The sequence below is a fragment of the Desmodus rotundus genome, chromosome 3, assembly GCF_022682495.2.
Source record: "Desmodus rotundus isolate HL8 chromosome 3, HLdesRot8A.1, whole genome shotgun sequence".
Lineage (NCBI taxonomy): Eukaryota > Metazoa > Chordata > Mammalia > Chiroptera > Phyllostomidae > Desmodus > Desmodus rotundus.
In genome coordinates this window covers 5,223,184-5,246,365 of record NC_071389.1, presented here as the reverse complement: position 1 = coordinate 5,246,365, position 23,182 = coordinate 5,223,184, and the positions used below count along the sequence as shown (strand labels likewise).

At 54.8% G+C, this 23,182-nt stretch overlaps 1 protein-coding gene across 5 annotated transcripts in view; it reads right to left on the bottom strand.

Annotated features, from left to right (window-relative positions):
- The window catches only part of PIK3CD (phosphatidylinositol-4,5-bisphosphate 3-kinase catalytic subunit delta), a 46,901-nt gene extending 23,996 nt beyond the window's left edge, over positions 1–22,905 (bottom strand). For 3 of the 5 annotated variants that reach the window (XM_053921946.2, XM_053921949.2, XM_053921950.2), the window contains exons 1-2: positions 22,765–22,905; positions 3,180–3,300 (exon numbers count right to left, since the gene is read on the bottom strand). The gene's annotated coding sequence lies outside the window, so the exon portion shown is untranslated. Of the gene's footprint in view, positions 1–3,179; positions 3,301–4,989; positions 5,278–22,764 lie in introns of those variants that run through there. The other 2 variants (XM_053921947.2, XM_053921948.2) reach the window with 2 other exon arrangements.
- Positions 22,906–23,182: the final 277 nt, after the last annotated feature.

Sequence of the window (23,182 nt, the reverse complement as noted above, 5' to 3'; positions counted from 1 at the left end):
TATAGTCCATCACCACCCCCTCTTCTCTGTCGAAAACACGACATCAGTGCATCTCACAAACGGAGCCCAGGTCACAGGTCCTGGCTACTGGGGAGACTCGGAAGTGAATACTTCTCAGTTCCTCTGGTGGGGTAGGTGTGTGTTTCTTTTCTCTCCCCACTCCTCAGATGCAAAGTAAAGTAACAGCTGAAAGACAGAAAGCCATTTGGCAGCTGAGCCAAATGAGAACAAGGGACAATTGCACGTTGTACTACTGGTTCCTCTTTCTCGCTTTACTTTCTCATTTCAGTGGAGCACACCCTCCCAGTATCTTCCTGGAAAAGGGATACAAAGAAAGGAGGGTAGGTTTTGAAAATTCACGCCTAAAAAAATCCTTATTGCCTAATTCTGCTTGCATGACAGGCACAAAATCCTGGGTTGGGAATGGATTCCTCGTGGAAATTTGAGAGTGGCTCTGCTGTCCTGTGCAGCCTCTGGCGCTGCTTTTGCAGAGTCCAGTGCGTTCTGTTCTCCGATCTCCTATATGTGGCCTCTTTGTTGGCTCTTTGTAACTTTTCTCTATCTCTGGAGGGTTGAAAGTTCATGCTGTGTCCCACAGTACATCTCATTCTTTTATGTAGTGTTTCTTTTATTATTATTCGTTGTGCTGAGTGCTACTCAGAGACACTTATTACAGGGACTCCTTCTGTTCTGGGATTTTCTCCCGTAGTTTCGTTGATAACTTCCCCTTCTCCATGTCTTCCCCCCTTTTTCTTGAGCTCCTATGAGATGGATATTGAGCCTCCCAAACCGATTCTCCAATTTTCTTATCTTTCCCAAAGACTTATTTTTCAATCTTCCAGCTCTATCCTATTGAAGTTTTTACTAATAACTTCATCATTTTCTATCTAAGAGCTTACTACTGTTTTATGAATATTTCTTTTTTAAAAACAACCAAACCACGTTGATGACTTCTGATCCCTGTTTTCTGCTGTTTGGGTCTCTGTCGTTCCTGGTTGAGGCCTCCGCCCACACGCGGTGATCTGCCGCTGCCCACGCCAACGGATGTGCCGGGCACTCAACGCTGTTTGGGCACAGGTAGGGCTCGTTGCTAATAGGTGTCACAATGAAGTGACAAAGTAGCAATGTAGCTTTTCCCCAGGGTCCCCCTCAATCAATGTAAGCATCTGAGGGTCACTTTTCTCATGAGGTCAATTTCCTCAGAAAGAAGTTCATGGCCTGGCCTGGAGGGTGGGGAGAGTAAGTCAGGCTGCCACGTTCTGGGAGCCCCCAGGAAAGGGTGCCTCTGCTCAGCATGCCAGCTGGCACTGAGTCCTCCTGTTCTCAGTCTAGTGCCTCCTCCCAGTGTCCCTGTCCCAGGCTGGTCCTGGGTGGTTCTGGTCCGAGCTGCCTGCAGAAAACCCAGAGCCTTCTGCTGGGGTGCAGCCAGGAGCCGCCTGACTCTGAGGGCTCAGCAAGGGTCTGTTGCTCTAACGCACTCTTCTGCCCAGTCTTCCCGCTTCCCACCACCCTTTACCCCAGCGTCACCAAGACCCTCGGTAGCCCCTAATTCTTGTACCTGGGGGGTCGGTCCTGTGGACATACCGGCTTGCTTTCCCCACAGCGTGGGACACTCAATGTCCTGCTCGGCTTCTTCCCCCAACCCCCCCGTTTTCTACTTTTTCAACATTTCTTGCTCATACCCCTCCTCCTCTCTCATCCTTCCCGTTTTCTTAAGGATTTATCCCTTTACTCTCGTTTTAGTGGGCTTTTGAAACAGAGCAGAAACAAACATCTCATCCAATCAGTTATGTTTATGTGGAAGTCCGCAATAACCCTTAACAATAAATAAAAATCAGGTGTCCAAAGACATACACAGAACACTCTCTGGTGGGTGGGGGAGGGTATTCCCACTATTCCCACAAGGAAACAAGGGTTGGAGGTGGAAATAAGGGAGAGTTACGCTTGCAATTTCTTTTTGCATTTTGCAAATTTGGACAGTGAATAGGTGTTTTTATAAATAAAACCACATGGGGGTTAGAATTATCGTGAAAAGACATCTCCCAAAACGAGAATCGGGGCAGCACAAACAAGTGTGTAGAAGAAACTCTAATCACCACAACAGGTCAACAAGAGCCAGGGTCGCGCCTCTGCTCCGGGGCCCCGGGTCCAGCGAAAGTACCCGAGGCCTCCAGAGGGTGGCACTGCTGGCAGAGGGGCTGTGGGGCACAGAGTTCACGGCCAGTCTCTCTGCTTGTGCCACAACGCCTGTCTGTTTTTAGCTGCCTTATGCGTCAACATTTTGCTGAATATGTTGATCTTTTAGAAGAGATCCACATGTAACAAAAAAGTCTGGAAAGTACCGATGAAGATCTAGAGAAAATGAGGTCGACGGGTAGGGTGGCTTCCCAGGATGACCCCGCGCTATCACGCAAACCCCTTTCCATCCTGATATGATGGTGGCCATTCAAGGGTCTGGATAAGGAGGAAATGGGCTGTGTGCCCACAGAAGACAGATGTGCCCACAGAGCTTGTGAAGGGGACCCCTGGCCTATGGACCCCGGAGCTTGCTACCCAAACCCAGGTACTCCCAGAGGCCAGAGAGCGGGGCTGAGCTGATGGCCAGCCAATGCCAGTCTCTGGCCTCAGTTTCTTCATTGCACAATGAAGGGACTGCATTAATCTCCCAGGCTAATGTTCTAGAAGCTCCAAGGAACATTCTCTTACTGATACAGGGACTGTCAACTTTCTGGAGGAACAGAATGTCCCCAGTGAAGACTCCTCGAGAAGCAAAGATACCGAGTTATCGAAATTCAACCCACTTCCTTTGGGAGAATGTTTTACTTTTTCTCTCCCCAGCTAGACCAGTCCAGCTCCACCACGACCAGAGCAAGTTAAATACCAAATGTTGCAGCTTCATAACAGGCTCCAGGGCGCCTCGGAGCAGAGACGGCCCTTCCTTTCCCAAGCAGTGGCATCCCTCTCATGGGAAGCTGGCTGAGGTCTAGTTCACTTCCCGCTCATAGGCTCCCAGTACAAATTTGGGTCATTCTCTTCCTTCCGGCTCTAGTCCTACAGATAGGCCCTCCTTTGGCTGAATGGTCAGGGAGGGCAGGGGACTACATTCAGATTTCAACCTATCTACAAAATGACATCTCTTCTTCTCCCAGCACCCCACTGGTCTCCTTTGCACAGCCTACCTCTCTGGAATGGTCCAAGAAAGACCAGCAGCAAAGGCCCCTCCGCCTGGCAGATTAAAGATGCTATGGAATCAGTGAGCGTCATTCCGCCCTTGCTTGACCCTGAGAGCTCCTTATCTTTCTGGAAAAAAGGAAGAAAAAAAAAGGAAAAGAGTCTCAGAAACCTTCTGTGCATTCTCTTACAGAACTTTAGCTTAAAAGCAACTGTTTCACCCAGGCTCCCTTTTTGCAAACCAGTCACATTCTGCAGGATGGGCCTGGTTCACCATCTGTGGCAAAGCAGCCCCGCTCCCTTTGGTGGCACTGAAGCAAACCGCAGGGGCACATCCAAGGCCCAAGGTAGGAACGTATATACAGGCGGATGACTCAGATCAGTTTTTGAGATGTTTGTTGGTTTTGTTTGGTTTTTGAAAGCAAAGTAAGTGATTGGAGCCAAGCTCAGGTTTGAGTTCCACTCAATGGCTGCAAAAAGCAGGTTCCTGAACTTGAGGACCCCATTCAAGAGCCCAGTTGCATCATAAAGGAAGATCTGTCCCAGGTGCTGGAGGTGAAAAGGTAGTATGGGGAGGGGGCAGCCCGCTGAGGGCAGCTGTGGGCCACTCCTGGAAATAAGAGGAAGTAGGACCAGCCCCTTCACCTAAGTCGGGACCCTCGGCACAGCTACCTCCACCGCAGGGAGTCTCTTGCCTGGAACCCGCTGGGCGTGGCTGGGGAGGGGTCCCGAGAAGGAGGAACCCTAAACACGGGTTTCTCTAGGAGACAAAAAGTCCAGAGCTAGGAAGCCACTGGAGAAGGCACCCATTCTAAGAACACAGTTCCCAAGGACAAGCTGAAACTCTTCCCGCTGTCGGCCTGGTCCAGGAAGGATGTATCCCCACGGACCCCGCTGCAGGAGCCCAGGAACGGGGGCGGGGACAGTTCCTTCACTCCGCATCCAGGGGACGATGGCAAGAACTTCCCAAGGCACTGCCACCAGAGAAATGAGAGGTCAGCGCCGAGAGCTGAGGAAGAAATAACTTCCATTGATGATCAATGGAATTAACAAGAGACCAAAAAAAAAAAAAAAAACCCAACCCAGCAGCTCGGTCACGGGGAAATGAGACATGATCGTGGAGAAAGCACTTGCAAATCGAGGGAAGACAAAGAAAGCAGAAGGCATGATGGAGCCGAGAGAGGGAAGAGTTAGAGAAGGCGAGGAAGCAATCCGTCCTCCGGAATTCAGGTCAGGAAGTACGGGGCTGGGACTGAATTCACAAGAGGGCGGCCAAGGAGGAGGGTCTTCTCCGGGAGAAAGGTGGGTCTTCTGCTCTGGCTCCCAGGACCTCAGCACCTGGGTCTGCCGCGCTCTAGCCCTTTGGGTTCAAGGGCAAAGCTTGGGAGGCAACGCTAGGAATGGACAGAGAGCAGGATGCTCCGTCCCGAATCGGGGGCAGGGGGAGGGGAGGACGCGCGTAGCAACTGCTGGGTCCCTGACAAGTAAACAGCTTGCCCTGCCCGGCTCGGGGCCCTGCGCGTCCCATCAAGGGCGACAGGGGGACACCCCGACTCCCGGCCCTCCGGGGGGCAGGAAAGGGATGCAACGAGACTGAGAGGGGCGCGCGGGAAGCAGCCCACACCAGAGCGCGGCCCCCTGCCCTGGCCTCCCCCGCGGAGCCCGGCCGGCCCCGGGAACGCGCCCGCCTCCCCAGCGCCCATGCCCCTGGACCCTGGCAGCCCCCGGCGGACAAAGCCCCGCGCCGGGAGGGGCGGGGCGTGCACGAGGAGGGGGGCACTGAGACCCCGCAGGCGCGCACACAGGTGGGCTCCGTACCGGGTGTCGGTGCCGGGGGCGGGGCCCGGTCTCCCTGGAGACGGTTGCCCAGGGGACCCGGCAGGCGGGTCCCGGAGCGGCGGGAGGACGCGAGTCTCCGGGTGGCGGCGCGGAGCCCGCGAGGGCCTGAGGGCAGGCCCGCGGCGCGGAGTCGGCTAGCGGGGCATCGGCGGAGGGGCGCGGCCCGGGGCGGGGCCCGGACATCAGCGGGCGCGGGCGGCGCCAGGGGGCGGGGCGTCCCCGGGGCCCGGGCGGGGCCAGGACCTGCCGCCGCGCGGGCACCGTCGCCAAATTCTCACAGCCCCAGCCAGGCGAAGCGCAGGCGCGCCCGCCGCAGCCAGGCGCCAAGCGGCCGCGGAGGCAGATCCTCCCCGACCCCGGCCGCACCTGCCGGGCCTGCGGGGCTGGGTCCCGGACCTCCGCGCCGCCACTGGACCCCGGGCGGCGTGCGCACGCTGCCCTTTGCCGCCCTCTCGCCTTGTAACCGGAGGATATAAAGTGTCATTTGCAGAATGAGCGAGGACTGGTCGTCTGCCAAGTCGCTTCCGCTCCCGGGTTCCCAGGGACTCGCCAGAAAGGGCGGGGCTCTGGACCCTGTCACAGATCCAGAGCCGGGGTCACGCGAGTGACTGGCCCTCCCGCGCTCTGGGCTCGAATCCAGCGTGCGGGCTGCCTCCCAGCCTCCAGGCCTTCCTTTCCACCGGGGTTCCCCTCACAGGCCGGATTTAGAAAATAAGCAGGTTTCCCCGGGACTTTCACTAACGCGTCTTTCCATTACAAGGAGCTGCGTGCCAGCGGGCCCACCGCCCAGCGCTAACGCGGTCACGCTGCATTTGCACTGGCGTCGCCGTTGGCACACGGGCGGCACACAGTACCGCGGGTCCCGGTGTAGCTGGGGCTGTAACTGAGAAAACCCAGGCTCCGCGGCCAGGGACTGAGCCTCCCACGCGCGCGCACGCAGACACACCCGCCAGTGCACGAGCGCGCCGCCTCCTAGCGGCAGAGGATCAGAACTGCTTCGGTTTGGACCGGACCCACGGGAGCCCTGCCTGCTGCGTCCCACGTCCCCTCAAAATGGGCTTTCGGGTTACAGCCCTGGATGTAAATCCTTGAGACAGTGGAGGGCGAGAGGAGGGAGGGGGAGCGTGAGATTCAGAGTCACCCCAGCAGGGTCCCTTCGGGCAGAGCAGACGTGGGGGGAAGAAAGTGGTTGGGGGTCCAAGGTTGCCCTGCTCGCGCTCAGGTGTTCCAGGCGAGGCGCCCAAGGCAAACCTGCCCTTCCAAGCCCCCAGGAGCCTCCGCCGGTCCCGGCATCGCCCAGAGCCTAGCAGGGAGGGCAAGGAGCAAAACTCAGCCAGAAGCGTGAGAGAAGACCAGGTCGTGGGGGATCCTGCGCCCCCAGTACTAAGCAACCCTTAGGGCCAGGGTCCCAGCAGCCTGGGCATCTTGAGAAGTAAAAGGGAGGGGAGGTTCAGGCGGGAGGAAGCAACCCCCCAACGTATCTCCTTCCCAGAGGCCAGACACACACTGAAAAACATACTCGCATACACGTTCATATACAGGCACCATTGTGTAAACTGACACACGGCGACAGTCACGTACTCCTCACACACACTCAGCCGCAGAGACCAAAGACAAACAGATGCACACTTTCACAAAGACACAACCCCCACACACACAAATTATGTAAACTGACACTCACATAATGTCACATTCACCAAGACCACACACCCACTCGAGCACATCCACAGGCTGAACCTCATCCACCCACACGGTGGGGTGGGGCTGTGGCCTCCGAGGAAGGCGGGGCCTGGGCGGGTAGGTGGGGACAGCGCGGAGAGACACAGAGGCCCACGGTCCAACCCAGGGCTCAGCCTGCAGGCTTCCTCGACCTCCCTTTCACTCCTGTCCCCAGGCTGGGGAGGGTACTGGCGCAGCGGAAGACCATCTCTCAGCAGCTGGGGCCCCCTGACTCAGTGGGGTGGAGTAATGCCAGGGCCTCCTGCTGGGCCGCCCTTGACCTACAGGGTGGGGTTTCTAAAGATGAGAAATAAGCCACTGGGATTCCCAGCTGGACTTTGGATGGGCCAAGAGAAGCTGAGAATTCTCTGACAGCGCCCTGGCTGGGGGGTTGGGGGGGTGGTATCTCTAACAACCCCTAGCCAGGAAAGGATAATGACCTACAGTACCAGGGCGCCAAAAAGATTTTTCAAGGAGCAGACAGGCTTTGGTGGGTCCACTCCCCCCATCCCAGCCATGGGTGCCCTTCTCCCTAGTGGCCCAGTCCTTGGGACTTCCCTTTCTCTCCAGCATGGCTCTGCAGGGAAGCCAAGCTCGAAGACAAGGCCCTCATCAGCAATGGGACCCAGTGACCTGGTTCCTCTGGAGCCCAGAGAAAACTCTTAAGATTCTTTGGTATGACAAAAGTCACAAAAAGCCATCCTGCAGCGATACACTGGAACTGCACTGACAATTCCAGAAAGACATCACATCTGTTGCCGGGAGAGAAGTAAGCGAATTAATAACTGATACAAAGTCTCTAGCGCCTGGTGCACAGAGGAGATGCTGAGCGTTTGCTGTTACATGTGAGAAACAGACACAAAGAGATCCAGTGACCTAGCATCACACAGCTAGTCAGTGGCAGAGACAGAAGAGAAAACAAAATCTCCTGCCCTGACAGGTGTGGCCCAGGTGGGCGTCGGCCCTTAAAGCGAAAGGTCACCTGTTCAATTCCCAGGCAGGGCACACGCCTGGGTTGTGGGTTCAGTCCCTGGAAGGGACGCATAGGAGCCGGATGTTTCTCTCCCTCTCTTTTTCCCTCCTTTCCCCAGTCTCTAAAAATAAACAAATAAATGAAAATTCAAAATAAGAAACCAACTATTGGGGGAATCACCACTATCTGGAAGAAATGCTACTCGGGACCATCACCACCTCTTGTCACTGTACGGGGGTACAGCCCATTATGGGGGCTGGCGGAGATTTACAAATAATATAGAAATGGGAGTAACTGAGAACTTTGTCCATGGAGAAATGAAACCGAACAAACAAAAAACCGAACTGTCAACCACTTATTTTATCTTTTTCACAGTGGTTGATTGATTCATCGATGGAGAAATGAAAACAAACACAAAAATACCAACTGTCAAGCAGTTTATCTTTATTTTTTCCTATGGCAAAATTGTCTTATGGCCAAAATTGGTGATATGGTGAACAAGTGTGCAGCAAAAATGCTTGTGGCGATGATGTTTACAGGGAAAGTACCTAGAAGCAGAGTGGATGCAGTGGGCAAAAGGATGATTCACTCCCCAGGTGGGCTGAGATTTCATCATGCTGTTCAAAAGGGCGTGCCATTGGAAACGGATGAGTTGTTTATTTCTAGAACTCTCCACTTAATATTTTTCAGACCAAGGTTAACCGCGGGTAATTGAAACCGTGGATAAGGTGGAGGGAGGACTATTGTTGTTTACCATATAAATTCGTTTCTCCACCGTGAGAAAATCGGAGTAAATAGAAATATTCAAATCCCCTCCCCCACTTGCTACTGCCCAATGGGACAGATCCTGTCTGAAGTCCCCCAGCACGAGGCGGGAAGCCAGATGAGCCTGCTCCCACCCCCTGAGAGCCCTTGCTACATTCAAGAAGAAAGAGGGAAGTCTGCTTTCTTCAGCAGCCACTCCTCCCTCTCCTGACACTTCCAGGTAATGGCACTTTCTCCCAGCTGCCCACCGATATCCCAACCACCAATCATCCTGGGATTGGTTGGCTCTTTCTATTCAAATCCGGCACTCAGCACTGTAGGGGGTAAAATATGTCTCTCCAAAATACGGCACGGTGGCATATTATTTTGAATTAAAAGTAGTTGGGAAACAGCCAGTGCAAGAAGGACCTCTGAGCCTCCTGCATCCCCCTGAAAGCAGGAGACAAGCGTGAAGGTGCCCCCCCCATACCAGGAGGGTGGAATCCATCCTTATCACTAGAGAAAGGAAATCGAGGACCAAGATATTGCAAAAACAAACCGTGTTACTTCCACTTTCCTACTCCAGCTCGGACCCATTTGTCTCACCACCCCTTTGCACATTTATTGTCTTTTTGTCTAAAAAGTACAAATGCTTCCTGCTCCGGTCACATCTTTGAGTCTCACCTTTGCGGGGCTCCCGTACTTTCGTACGTAATTAAATTCTTTTTTGCTCCTGTTACTCTGTCTTTTTATTATAGGAGGGTTGCTGCCAAGAACCTAGAGAGGTAGAGGGAAAATTATTATTCCTCCCCTACAGCATTTTTGGGTGTGGTCAGATAAGACCCTGAGTGCGGATAACCGAGGAAAGCTAGAGGAAGAAAAAAATAACATAAAAAACAATAGTTAAATGTTAATTCCATTTGGAAAAATGGGAGGGCTCTGGGAAATAATCTCCCTCAAAGAGCAGAGACAGTGTCCGTAGTTAGACACACAATCCGCCTTGATCTTTTCGCTCAGGCACAAGGACAGGAGTGCCTGGCCCGGTTCCCTGCTGCCTTTCCGTGTGCTGGTTAACCTTGAGACTCCCGCCCCCAGTTAACTCAAAAAGTGGCTCATCTGTGATTAAAAAGCAATGGTAATTAGAATCTGGAGCTTGCTTCCTTTCCTTTTCCTTCCTTCCTTCCACCAATTCCTCTAGCTTAGACCCAAAGCCTGCCTCAATGGAAGTTTCTGGAGTTTGTGACCTGGGAGGGGGCAGAGAAAAAAAAATGATGCTCCTGTTGCGACGCTCGTGCTTGTGTCCACCTCAAAGCCTTCGCGGCTGCGGGCACTGTCCCAGGAAAGGCTGGGTTGGGAGCCCTGGAATTAGAGCCGGGTTTGGGTCACTGCTGAGTAGAGCTGCTTCCCGGAGAGAGGGGCCAGCCCACCGGCCTGGCAGTGGGGGGAAGGGGAGGTCCGGCAGGTGGCTGCCCACGGGGACTTCCCCTCGGACCCCTAGTTACACTCGGGTCCTGCCACTGCCTCCCGAGAGCCTTAGGTTTCCAGCCCTGGCGTGTGATCCCCGTGGGTGGACACTGTGGCTCAGACCTCCTTGCACCTTTCACAGAAGGAGAGATATTCCTTTGTTTGCAGAAAAGATCTATTGTGAATACTTACTGGGAGAACATCAGAGTAAGGGGAGAAAGGGGGCGCCCAGAACAACAGGGCGTTGCTCCTGAAAGATCCCCCGGAAACTCACAAAACGGATCTTCCAGAACCTGCTTGCGAAACCTCTCGGTGTGTGTGAGAAGCCACGGAGGGCAAGCAAATTGAGCTAAGGGCCAGGAAATTTTTTAGAGGTGGGGCCAAATTTGAAGCAGATGAGAAGAAAGAATTTGGCGGTATTAAACTCAACATACTCGCAGAGCTGATCCTTAAAGATCATTTAGTTAGGACGGGGGGTGGGGCTTGCTGGGGTCGCCCAGGTGGACATAGCTCTGCCAGTTTCTGGGCGTTAAGTATCGGTACCTGAGAGGCCCTGAACCCAGTTAATGACCCACACAGCGGCCGGACTGCGTGCAGAACGGTCGTCGCGTTAAATCCTTTACATTTATTGGGGACGTTTTAAGACATGGCGGCCAATTCTTTAACATCCATTGAGAGGTGTCATTTATGTCCCTCCCCTTAAATCTGGTGGACTTGAGACTTCTTAGAGAGAGAGAGAGAGAGAGAGAGAGAGAGAGAGAGAGAGAGAGAGAGAGAACAGCAGGAGTGATGCTGAGTGACTTGAGAAGTTAGGTCATAAAGGGCCTCGCAGCTTCCAACCGAGCTCTCCAGGGCTCCGCCCATCAAGAAGGAAACGCGATTGCCTGAAGCTGCCCCTCTGTGATGAAGCCCCAGCCAGAAGGAGAGGCCAGGTGTCGGCACTCAGGTGGACAGTCCCATCTGAGCCCAACCTCTGAGCCATCCCCACCCAGGCAGCTAGGTTTGAATGAAGAAATCTCTAGATGATTCCAGCCCTCCAAGAGTTCAAATTATTGGCAGCCCTTGGAGAGTCTTCCCAAGTGACCCGAGACATCCCGGCCCACAGCCAGGCTGTCCTGCCAAGCCCTGTCTCAGTTCCTGGCCCCGAGGACCTGTGAGCGTAATAAAGCAGGGTTGCTCTGCACCTCTAAGTTTGATGTGGTTTTTAATGTAGCTATAAATACCTGGAACTTTGCAAAATCTTATTAAATCCTCAGAACAGCCCGCTGGGGGTTATTATCACCATCTCCGAAAGGAAACTGAGGCCTATGACGTCCCCAAAGCTACACAGTCAGTGGCAGAAACAGGGATGAGACCCACTTTTAACCACCACCAAAAACTGCTTCTAACAACAGGTCTTTAGGGCGTGAGGCTTGGTTTTTAATGCATGGGTTACGACCATTTCATCAAGACCCGAACCTGCCCCTTCAGACAGTCTCATGGACCCCCCAGGAAAGGAGGGGTCTCCGGTGCCTTCTGTAAGAAAGTGTGACCCAGTGCCACCATGGGAAGGGTCAAGTCCACTGGGATGGGTCCTGGGGCCTGTTCCGGTCAACATCCTTCTTGACAATGTAAATGAAAGGAATTCCAAGAACTGGCTCTTTAATTGGGTAGAAATGCAAATAGAATTCATAGATACCTGGAGGAATCATCTGTAAAAATTCTCCTAGGAGCGGCGGGCAAATCTGGTGGCGCCAAGTGCAAGGCTGTATGTAATTACACGCTAACTTCCTTAATTACAGAGTGGGGGCAGGTGGAACCAGAGAAGTCTCAGCCCAAGGCTCCTGCCCTTTTTTTAATCCTCACCCAAGGATCTGTGTGTTGATTTTAGAGAGGAAGGGGGAGACAGAGAGAGACATCCATGTGAGAGAGAAACATGTATCTGTTGCCTCCTGTGCACCCCCTGACGGGATCTAAACCCACAACCTAGTTATGTGCCCTGACCGGGAATCGAACCAGCAACCTTTTGGTGCACAACGGTGCTCCAACCAGCTGAGCCACTGGCCAGGACAAAGGTCATCCCTTTATGACCGATTCGGCTGGGTACCAGGTATCACAAGGGCTACTCTCTGTGGGAAACTACATCCAATACGGCATCCCTCCTGGCAGTCACACCTTGACACTAAGTTCTAAGGGCACCAGGCACCAGGTGCGGGGTGCTCAGTACCAGCCTGGCTCATTGGCAAAGGGGGGTTTGCATGCTCATCTTTCAGGAGGCCCTGCCTGGTCTCAAGACGCCTGGAGCCCAACACGTGGAGTCCGGACAAGGCTCCGCCTTCCTATCCTCCGTAGATAATTCCACCCGCCCACGACTCACACCAACTCTCACAGGTGGGCTTTCTATCTGCCCAAGCCAAAGCCTTCACGCAGGAGGGGAGGAGGCCGCAAAACCACAGGTTGCAACTGTCCCAAAGGACGCTGGCCTTGTGAATGAGCTATCCCACAGAGGAGAGTCACCAACGGATGCAGGGAAGACGGTCCTAGTTGAATGCGCCACAAAAGGAGCCATGTGTTAGGACAAAGAAATGGACTTAAATGGCACAGAGTAAACTTGAACATGGTACTTAGGGGGTGGTTAGGACTGAAAACAGAAACTGCTTCAAAGCAGACTTTGAACAAGGCGTGGGGCAAGCATGTCTTCCAAGGCCCCAGCAGGTCAGAACCTTGCATCCCTCTCCTGCCTTTGAGGTTGGTTTCGGAGTCGGAACCTCAGAGCAGAGAAGCCAGTGGTGGGACCCCAACAGCCCTTTAGGGCACCCTTACAGTCTGGGCTGAACACAGGGGACACCCGGGAACCCAGTGGGGTTACTTCTAAGAGTGTCCTCACAGGACATTTCCTGGGGAGAGGCACCCTGATTTTCAGCAGCTCTTTATAAGGATTTAGAATCTGAAAACACTTAGGAACCACTGGGTGGTGGGGTCCTAGGGTAGGTGGATAAAGAGAGGCCCAGGCCCAATTCTAACCTGGAGGGTAGTTCCCCACCAACAACAAACAATTCTCGGACACCAGCAGGAAGCCCAAGATTTCAACTCAATGTTGACACTATCTACCCAGAGCTAACGTCATATTCCACAGGTTAAGGGTTCAGTCCTACGAGATTGACCTACATACATAGACATGGTGGCCACGAAGAGGGGACCCATCACAAGGTCTTAGCCACTTGGCAGGTCACTCCGGGTCCGCTCTGCAGCGGGCCACCCACCCAGGCACCCAGCCAGGGCCTTGCTTACACGAGTGCCCTCTCCTTCCCTCATGAAACCGAGATCAGCCGACACCTCTCAGCACTGGGACAACAGAGGCCTCTGGACAGCTGTCTGCCACCCATTGTCTGGTCAGTCTGTCCTTGGCAGGTGCCGCTGCCGCCAAGCACCTGCAGCGAGCCAGCAGGATTTAGGTGCCTTATGTCCATTTCCTCACTGGGTATGCACTGCGAGAGCCCTGGAGGCAGGCCTTCTGTTTACAAAGGGGAAGGCGGGGCCCACGGACCTTCCAGCTGCACGGCCAGTCAAGGGAGAGGCCAATTTGAACCCAGGGCGACTCCTCAGCCCTGCCCCTGCCCCACTGTGCCTCCCCCGGGCCATGGCAAAGGAGCCAGGTTTAGGCCACTGGCCAAGCAGACAACCGAGTCCTGTTGCTCCGATTGTGTCACCCACCAGCTCAAGAACCCCTGGGTTGATTTCCTGTAAAAGTTTCAAGAATTGGGCAAGGAGGCGATTGAGATTTCCGGGGCCAGGCCCTGCTTCCTCTGGACAGAGGGCACTCGTGGGCCCCACTCTACACAGACTGTGGCTGGGCCAGGGACAGGGCTGCTTCCTCCTGGCCCCTCTCACTGCAGAGGGACCGTGCCCAGGAAGCCATCTTCAACCAGGGACGAAGGACCAGGGAGAACAGGGAAGATGCCCTGGGACAGAGGCCCGGGTGGGAACGGAGCTGGGAAGCCCTCTGTGCAGCCAACTGACTCGCCGCTCCTCCTGCCTGGGCTGGCGGTTCCCAGGCCCCGATTTCATGCTTCCTCTTGGGAAATAAGGGGCCACATGTGGAGACAGCACAGGACAGTGGTCAGAAGCAGGCTCTGCCGCTTGCTAGCTGGGTCACACCCAGTAAGTTGCTAAGCCTCAGTTCCCTCTTCTGTAAAACAGGGATCACAGTAACACTTATCACATAATGTTGAATAATTTTTTAAAAATTTTTATTTATTGATTTGAGAGAGAGAAATATTGATGTGTTGTTCTACTCATTTATGTATTCTCTGGTTGCTTCTCATACGTGTCCTGACCGGGGATTGAACCCCAAACCTTGGTATATTGGGACGATGCTCTAACCAACTGAGCAGCCTGGCTAGGGCTGTTGGATAAATTTGTATCTCCGAAGTGCCCGAACACTGCCTCGCGCACAGTGGATGCTACAAAGTGTCTGTCATTGTTGTTGTTATTATTATTATTATCACTAAACAAAAAATGAGCAAGGTAGATTAACGAAGGTGGCAATTCTGAGCTGGCTAAGAGCAATGCTCCTAAGATCAGTGCTGCCAACGGGAGCCACAGGCGAAGAAGCTGGGCAGGAGCCCCCTCGGGCCCACCGCGCTCACTGTCAGAGCCAGGGCCCGTGCGGTTAGAGGGCAGTCCTAAGTCAGACCCACCTCCGGCCCTGGCTCTGTGACTGCTATCCGACCTCTTATCCAACCTCTAACCAGCAGAATCAGGGGTGAGTTGTCCTCCCCACTCCCTCTTTAATACATCCTGACCAGAGGTTTCAGCGTGCTGACCAAGGGGCCAGCAGGCTACTCCTCGGGCTGCTAGGATGCCAGGCCCCTGCGGGCTAACACGAGTCCGCCAGCCTTCTTCCCAAACATACCCACGCCAGGCGTTCACCTTGGCAATTACACAGCATAGTAAGTAGATAAGTGGACGAAATATGGGTGTGGGTCCCGGCCGGGTAGCTCAGTTGGTTAGAGCATCATCTGATACGGCAGGGTGGCAGGTTCCATCCCCAGTCAGGACCCACACGAGAAACAACCAATGCACGCATAAATAATTGCAACAGCAAATCTCTCTCTCTCTCTCTCTCTCTCTCCCTCCCCCCCTCTCCTTTCCTATCTCTTTTTAAAACCAGTAAATTTAAAAAAGAACATTAAAAGAAAAAGTAATATGGATGTGAGAAGAAAGAGCTGGGGCCAAAGCCCAGGGCCCTGCCCGTGAGTGCCTGCCTCAGCCCCCACACTGCATGGAGGAGCGCCTGGATGTCAGCAGCGGAAGAAGAGTCGCTGAGATGAATTCTGGACTCGACCACTAGCAAGTTTTTATGTCCTATTTCCACGTGACAGAGGCTGCAGGACCACTGGGGGACAGGGTCTTGGGGATCTGGAGAGTCCCCACAGCCCATCATAGCCCCTCTTCGCCCCTCGGGGGGAGCATCCCCCAGCATCGGTTCATTCGCTAGTCCCAGGGAGGTTGGCGCCCAGATCTAGCCAGGCAGCCGAGGGCGCGGTCCATTCCACCCACTCCTTTTAGGATCGGCTACCTCTAGGGCAGGAAAGTCGATCCCTGGGCATAACCTAAGTCCCTTCTGCTGAAGTGTGAAGCATCTCTCCTTGTTCAAACACGACGAATCTTGAGGGCGAACGGGGACTTGTTAGGTTAAATTATGATATTAACAGTAACAGCTAATATTTACTAAGTATCAACTAGGTGATGTTCATCATCCAGTTTACTACATTTAATTCTTAAGACAACCTTAGGAATGACTCCATTAGCTTCATTTTGTAGAAGAGGAAAGCAAGGATCAGAGAAGGTGAGAATTCAACTCCAGGTCCCACAGCGGGGAAGTGGGGAAACTGCAGTGTGAATCTGAATCTGATTCCAAAGTTCACGGGTTTCAGTGCTGCAAACCTCGTTCTATCCGTACAGCTAGCAACCAGAAAGAACACTCTTTAACCTTGTTAGTAATCAAAGAAACGCACTTAAGATGACTACCTTTTAGCCCTGGCTGGTGTGGCTCAGAGGCCGGAGCACCAGCCTGTGAACTGCAAGGTCACCTGTTTGGTTCCCAGTCAGGGCGCCCGCCTGGGTTGTGGGCCAGGTCCCCAGTAGGGGGTGTGCGAGAATCGATGTTTCTCTCTCACATCTGTGTTTCTCTCCCTCTCTTTGTCCCTTCCTTCCCCTCTCTCTAAAAATAAATAAAATCTTTAAAAAAAGATGACCACCTTTTAGACCTATGAGCAAAACATTTTTTTCAATATTATTCAATGCCGAAAAAAGTGTTGTGAAACTGTCGTACAAGACAAATCGGTCCAATCTTTCTTGGAAGACCGCTGAGCTCTCAGAGCTAGAAATACGTTCGCTGCCTTCGGGGCGGTCATTTTTGACTGTGAAAAAAGTCACACGCCTGGAAACGTCACTTACTGAGAGTGGTGTGTGTGTGCCTGTGAGTATGGAAGCAAACAAATGTCCCCTAACGGGGGGGGGGGGGACCTGCTTTGGGACACTTACGCTGGCGCTAAAGAGATGGCTAGGCTATGAAGCAATGTGGAAAATGTTAAGGAGCCAAAGTTATGGAAAAAAGCAAATTTCACGAAGGGGACGCACAAGTACAAACAGCCAGATACATAAGCAGTCACGGGGATGTCAAGTACAGCGCAGGGGATATAGTCAGGGATACTATGTGGGCACCAGACTTACCGGAGGCCCACCTCGTAAGGTATCGAAATGCCTAATCGCTGTGGCGTACACCTGAAGTAATATAATATTCCATGTCAGCTACAGGGTCGGCGGTCCGGCACAAAGAACGCCTTTTTAAAAATTACATGATCTTTTATTACAAAATCACAAGCTTGTAATTCTGTAACATATCAATATCACACTCAAGCACATCATACGATATTTTAAGTGAAATGTTCAAATTAAAACTGTAAATTATGACACCCCTATGATTACCCTGCCACCCACACTCAAGCAGGCCTTACTTCTGCCAGACCCTGTATGATTTAAAAATAAACAACAACAAAAAAGTAAACTACAAAAGCATATGCCTCGCGCCTCAGAAAATTCCACATAGAATTACCACGTGATCCAGCAATTCCGCTCCCAGGCACACGCCCAGCAGAATCCAAAGCAAGGAAGTGAACCGACGCGTGCACACCTGTGTTCACAGCGGCATTATTCACAAGAGCCGAAATGTGGAAGCAACGCGTGTGCCCACTGACGTGGGAGTGGATGAGCGAAAAACAAAGGTGGTCTGTGTGGACAGTGGGGTGTTATTCAGCCTTAAAAAGCAAGGAGATTGTCGCCCGTGGTGCAACATGGGCGAACCTCGAGGACGTCATGTGAAGTGAAATTCACTTCACTAAAGGACAGATACTGTGGGATTCCACTTACACAATTACCTTGAGCAGTCCCATTCATGGACACAGAGAGTAGGGTGGGGGCTGCCAGGGGCTGGGGGAGAAGAGGGAAGGGTGGGGGGTGGGTGTCTGATGGGTCAGGATGATAACGTCCGGGAGATGGAACGTTCTGGAGGCAGAGGGGGCCGCACAACAGCGTGAGGGTACTAAATACCATGGACACAATACTGGCAAGTGGTAAATCTGGTTATGTATATTTTATCACAAGTGAAACATAAAATTTAAGATAAGCAAGAACACGCCTACTACTTACATGGCAAGTAAAAATGCAGAAAACATGGGAAAGATACCCAAATTGGCAGTGGCTATGTCAGGTCGGTGGGATGATAAAACATTACTTGCGGGCCCCCCACGACCTCCAAGCCCCTTTGCGGACACTGCGCGTGTCCTGCCGTGTGCCAGGCACCTCCCACAGGACAATACAGGAGATCTAAGGCCTGACAGCGGGCATCGCTGAAGCTCGCTTGGGTTAGCGAGTTGCTGAAGGCCACAGTGAGCAGATAAAAAATGGCTGAGATTAACACCCAGTCTGGCTGCCTCCAGTGACACTTTGTCTCCCTAGTGACAATCCCCGATCTCCACCTCTGTACCCGTCCTGTCCGCACCCCCCCCCATGCACGCAAATGACTCTTCACACTGTCAATAACGGGGCTTCGATCTTGCTTCCCCATGGATAAGAAAGCACTTCTCCCAGATTTCACACCAAAGCAAAAAAAAAAAAAAAAAAAGCAATGTCCCCTCCCTAGGGAGGTGGGCTAGGCAGGAACATAGCCCTGCCCCCCCAGAAAGCTAAGGAGAACCCCCCATTGCACACCCCCACTTCCTCATCCTCCTTGTCCTTCCAGCACCACCAGCCCCGTCCTACCACTGCAGCCCCCTGAGGAGGGCAGGGGACACGCAGCAACACTGAGCCCTGCACCCCCTCTCCCAGGCCCTGCTCACCCTGAAATGGGAGGGGCTGGGGAGAAGAGGGGAGCCTGCCAAGGAGGGACCCAGAGTCCAGAAGAGGCTGGCCTTGAACAGAAGAAAGGGGAGGGCAGGAAGGGAGACCAGGGACAGGGAAGGTTCAGCTTTCTGCAGGTGAAGTTGGGGCGGCCGTGGTGGGGGAGGTGGGAGGGCTGGGGGACACAAATTTTCTTTTCTGTTATGGGGACCGTAGGGGTGGGGAGGCTGCTATTAGCCAAGCTGACTGCTAAGGTGGCGGCCAGCTCTCGGGCAGAGTCGGAGAAAGGGAAGCAGGAGCGAGGACAGGGAGACTAGAGGCCATGGGACAGCAGAGACCTCTGGGGACATCCTTGCGTAAGGTCCCCAAGGGAAACAGCGGCCCAGGAGCTGGAGGCAGCGAGCGTTCGGTTCCCTGCAAACACGACTATGCAAACAGCTTCCCCAGAAAGTACCAGAAGGAACACAGTCCTGTCCGTATCCCAGAAAGGTACATCCACGTCTCAGCCCCCGCCCCAACCTGGGAATTGTACTTGAAAACATGATTTTATGGGAAAAGGGCCTTTGCAGATGTAGTGAAATTAGGGTCTTGAGATGAGTCCATCCTGGATTACCGGGGTGGGGCCTAAACCCGATGCTGACAGCTGCCTTAACGAGATGGAGGAGGACAGACACGTACGGGCAGCAGCAGGGACTGGGGATGTGCTGCCACAGGCCCAGGGCCCCTGGAGCCCCCAGACGCCGGAGAGGCCAGGAAGGATCCTTCCCCAGGCCACTGGAGGGAGCAGGGCCTGCTCACACCTTGGTTTTGAACTTCTGGCCTCCAGAACTGTGAGGGAAGACATTTCTGCTGTTTTATGCCACAAAATGTGTGGTAATTCATTACAGCGGCCGCAGGGAAGGAACACAGCATCGCTCCAGGACGGAAAATCCGGAGCCAGGCAGCTTACCTTCTTTCCTTCTGCGGCTTCACCCCACCTTGCCCCCACCCCGCCATGCCCCCGCCCCCCAGTGTCTCTCTCCCGGCACTGGGTCTGAGTGGAAGGCAGTTTCCCCCAAGCAGAGACAGAAGCTACTGAAATGGCATTTTACAAACGCCACACCCATCCCTGCAATCACTCTCCCTCTGGCTCGGAGAGTAGGCAGCCTTGGAAAGCACCCATTTCTAGAAGCAGCCCTGACCTCCTCTCAGGGGTGAAGGTACCACTCCTGGGGGTGGGGAAGTGGTTCTCACACACAGGGAGCCAGCACCACTGGGGGGCAGGGGACGGTCACAGTGAGGCTCTGGGGAGGGAGAGTGCCCACAGTTTGGGATAAACCTCAGAAAAACAGTGTTTGTGTGCAAGGAAAGAGTGAGGAGGGAGGTTCCCGGGCTTTAATTTTTTTTTTTTTCCATCTTGAAACTGGCAGCATTTTTGATATGATTGCGGGGGATTTCCACCAACCAAATTAAAGAAAATTCCGTTTTAACAGTTCACTGCCAGGAGGGACGGAGTCTTGCAACCTTTTTCACTTAAAGATGAGAATGTTTGTCTCCCTCCGGACAAGGCGGGCAGGCTCCTGCTGCTGTCCAGCTGGAGCTCAGTCCCCCAAAGGTCCCTCGGTCCTGGGACAGGGTCAGGGACAGGGACAGGGCGTGTCCCCCAGGAGCAGTGCGGAGGAATGCGTTTGACCCCGGGTAGGGGTTGAGAGAGCTGTGCTAAGGAAGGAAGCATTTGGAGGGGCCCCAAGCCCCACCGTCAGGCCCACAGAAGCAGCTGGCCTCGGGGAGGGGGAAACTGCTCTCTAAACAAAAATGGTTTTGAAAAATCAGCCGACCAAAGGGGAATTGCTTCATAAGTTGCGCATTCACTTCTCCCTTTAACTGTGCAATTGAAGAAAAACAAGGTGAAGCAGGAAGTGACCCCTCAGCCCCCATTTACACCCCCCAAAACTCCCTCTCCACCACAGTGCTGGGCTGTGGGGCGCAGAAGCTAATGGGTCTGCGGCTGGTCTCCAATTCCGTGTAGACTGCGTGCCCTGCAAGCTCCCCGCCCCATGCTCCCCGTGACCCCGCAATCCGCTCCCCCCAGGAGCAGGCGCCCGCCCGGTCTCCGCACAGCACCGGCTCCCAGGGAGACCTCAGTAAACACTCGCTACACCTAGTACAGCAAGAGAAAGGAAGGCGCCCACAGGGCGCTGCAGGCCTGCTTTCTGCACCTGGCCTGGGGCTGCAGAAAGGCAGCTTGTCCTGCTGCAAGGGGACGTCGGCGCGCCCAGGAGCAGATAAAAAGTGGCTGAGATTAACATCCAGTCTGGCTGCCTCCAGTGACACTTTGTCTCCCTAGTGACATCTAATTCCAGAAACATCTATATTCTCAGGGAGGCCAGTGCTGTTTCTAAACACGGGCAGAGGAGGCGTGGGGAGCGGGGCTCCGAACGAGGTTGTCTGCGCAGCAGGCAACTGCCAGCGAGGTTTTAAGAGCACTCGGCCCGGCACGTCGGAGCGTCCTCTGCTCCTCGGAGAAGTCCGCGAAAGCACCGAAAAGGAATCGTCCCGCGGAGGCTCGAGGCTGTGCCCGCCCCCCTCCCCGCCCACCCGGCCGGGACGGCCGGAATCTTGAAGTGGGGAAACCAAACCACAGCAGCACTCGGAAATGCGAGGAGGTCTGCACTTTCTGCTGTAGAGCGGGCAGGAGAGAAGGTCTCCTTCTGACTCCCTGTTAGGGGCCAGCTTGGTAAATCGGAAGCTTCTTCACGCCCCACTTAATCACGTCCTTCGGACCTGGTGGTGGATGGCAGTGGTGCGTTTACAGCGAGTCCGCCCATCCCCAGCGCCCCAGAGCTGTTAGGAAACACCCTTCCAATCGGAAGGGAGCAGTGCCTCCCGCTGGTAAGCGCCCTGGCACCTGAACCAGCTGGGATTCTGGAGAGCTACTTGCAAATTGTGTGGGTGAGCGAGTTAACTTTCCTGAGCCCGCGTTTTCTCCACTGGACACGCGAGACCACATCATTCAGCCCCTGGTTAACCGAGAACACTCATGTCAAAAAAGGATCGACTCCAGGTGGGGGTGGGGGGGACAGAAAACTCTCTCTGGCATCATTCACTTGACGAGAACCCCAGGGCACTGTCAGGCACCCCAGGGGTGTCCGGCTCTTCCGGGAGTGAGCAGGGGTTTGGATTCTCGGTTTGAACGTCCCTTTGGAGCAGTGAGTCTTCAGAGCGAGGGCTCCCCGCGCGCCCAGGAAAAGACACCCGCTCCCCATACACGCGCGACTGTGCAGAGCGTATCTGAGGGTGGCGCCCGAGGGGGCTTCTCTGCAGAGGCCCGGGTGAAGAAGTCTGGGGAGGTTCCAGACCCGCCGGCGCCTCCTCCAAGGGGGCACCCGAGCCAAGGAAAGCTACCCAATCACCCGGGGGGTCGCGAACGCTTCATCCGCAAACCGGGCAGATCCCACCCTCGACCCGGGAAACCCGGTCCTGACCCTCTTCCACTCGAGGGAGCGCGCCTTTCAAGGCCTCCCAGCAGCCCTTTCCCAGCCCTCGGGACCCCCTCTCCCCACCAGGGCAGACAGCAGCCGGGACACAGGGCCCCCCATCCTGGTCGCCACGAAAGTTTTCCCTGTTCCCCTCGCCAGGGTTTCAAAATAAAGACGCGCAGAGGAGGAAGCCTAAATAAAAACAGGAAACTCGATTTTTTTTTTTAAGCCTCATTCAGGCTGAATTACCGGTAAGAGTATTAAAAAGAAGAAGAAAAGAGAGTCCGGAAATGCAAAGCTGGAGGCGGTTTTGCCGCTGCAACCTGGGATCCGCCGCAGATCTGGGGGCTGATTTCGGCGCGGCTGCAGTAAACACGCGGCGGGGCGGGCCAGGCCGGAGACAGACCGGCCGCACGTCCACGAGCCCGGAGCGAGCGCCCGGCACAGCTCAACCCCGGCCCTTTCCAGCCCGGGATCCCCGCAGGCCAGGGAGGGCGTGCAGGGTCAGGGCGCCGGGATGGAGTGCGTGCCCCTCTCCCCGCGCCTCCGCGGGAGCCCGGGGGTCGGCACCGCTCGTGAGAACGCAGCCCGCAGCCCGCCTGGGGCGGCCCCTCGTCCGGCTCGCCTGTGCTCAGCGCAAGGCGCACTCGGCTGAGCGCCCCCCACCTCCCGCGCCTCGGAGGGTGCACGCGAGGCCGCCCCACCGCTGGAAGTGGAGCCGGGACTCTGCCGCCGAGCCGGGGAGCTGTTTGTACCCCTCTAAGAGAGCGCACCGGGGGCGGCCCCGGGGCCCCTAGTTCAGCTCCCGCCCAGGCCGCAGCAGCCCGCCCGCGGGGCGCCCCTTGCCAGGCTCGCTAGAGCGGGGATGCGCACTGGGTAGGGCGCACTGGCTGTGCGCGCGGGGAGACCCGGCGAGCTGGCCCCACGGCTCCGCGAGGCTCCCTGAAGCTCTTGGCCCCAGTCCTCTCGCCCCCCCCCCCCGCCCCCCAGACACCGCCGCAGGCGAGCGCTTACCGGTCTCGGTGCAGCTGACAGGGCTGGGGTGGCTCGGCCCAGCGGCCGCCTTGAGCGAGGGCGCTGGGCGCTAGTGAGCCTCCAGGGAGGGAGGCGGGGCGTGATGGGGGCGCCCCGCCCGCTGACAGCCCGCACACTCCACTTCCCACTTTGCTTCCTTTTTACTTGCAACAGGAAAAACAACAGGTCCTCCTGCTGCCTCTTCTGCTCCCCTGCCCTCCCCACTCCCCACCCCACCCCGCCTTCGGCTGGAGGGTGTCACCCCATGTGCCTCTGGAAGCGACACCTTGCCCTTCTTCAAAACAAGTTTTTCTTCGTGTATATATAAATATATACGAAGGAAAACAACCCAAAAAAGGTCGTAGAGCCCATACCAGCCCCCCAGGGGCTCCAGGTTTACACGCCCAAGGAACTTCGA